This window comes from Macrobrachium nipponense, chromosome 1 (assembly GCF_015104395.2).
Source record: "Macrobrachium nipponense isolate FS-2020 chromosome 1, ASM1510439v2, whole genome shotgun sequence".
NCBI lineage: Eukaryota > Metazoa > Arthropoda > Malacostraca > Decapoda > Palaemonidae > Macrobrachium > Macrobrachium nipponense.
The window spans coordinates 40783328-40784481 of NC_087200.1; positions in this window are offsets into that span (position 1 = coordinate 40783328).

Consider the following 1154-nt stretch of genomic DNA (forward strand, 5'->3'; position numbering starts at 1 on the left):
GGGCCGACCGGCTAAATGAATATCAGGATAGTTTATGTAACTCCGGGTGGGTTGCGGGTGCTAACATCAAAGTGAAAGATTTTATCCGTTTGATCCTACCTTACGTCTATCACTGTAATGTTGCCTGAAGCGTAGTACGTGTTTTGATAAAAAAATGCAGCCCGACAGTACGGAATTAGATGTGTATAAAACAAATCAAAAAACACACTGTCTAAATGTACCGACCTAGATCCTTCGCTCATTCAAGTTTTTGCAAAAAAATGAGAACAAGCCACAACAAGTAAATGTGGTACATAATAATAAAATCAAGTTGCAGGGATGGTTTGTTATAACTGTAAACGACCAGTCACATGATTTCAGGACTGTCGACGCGTTTTTGTTCAATACACAATAGTTTCAACTCATTCATATACCGTTGCTACTCGAGGAATCAACAGCCAAACGCTACAAAACACCAACCAGTTGCTAGTGCAAATAAAAAAGAAGGGTCCTCAGTAACTATAAAAACGAAACAACCAAACGGAAATTCTGCACAACAGCAGAAACAAACAATCGTGCTTCAGGTACCTCTGTTCCTGGGCCGTCTAGCCAGAACTCGCAGCGGGCAAGCGAATTTTCAGGGTGTGATAAACAAAACAAATACCACGTAGTTCACTCCAAGGGGGGAGAGGGCGATGTTGGGTCATCAATATCAACATCTTTTGTATCAAATAATCAGTTTAATCATTTATCAGATCATTGTGAGACAATTGATTTTCCTATGAAACACACGGCCGAATCAAAAAAATCTGTGCAGGTTCCCGTAGATTTGCAACAAATTCATGCAATTATTAGTCAAAACGAGTTGCGACCAACCTTACATGCAGTAAATTTGGACCATAAGTCATTCACTTTGTTCTTTGATTCTGGTAGTCCACGTAATATAATGGATTTAAGGACTCATCATTTACATCTTTTCAAATTTCCCATATAGAAAAGTCCGGAATAAGGCTCTCAGGCATTGGGAATAATGAATTAAATGTTGTGGGCGTAACTCATGTACAGTACAAGGTCGGTAAGCGCACGTTAGCCGATACCTTTGTCGTTGTACAAAACATTAATATGTATCCCGCAGTAATTATCGGATACCCGTCTATGGGCACTCAAAATATTAT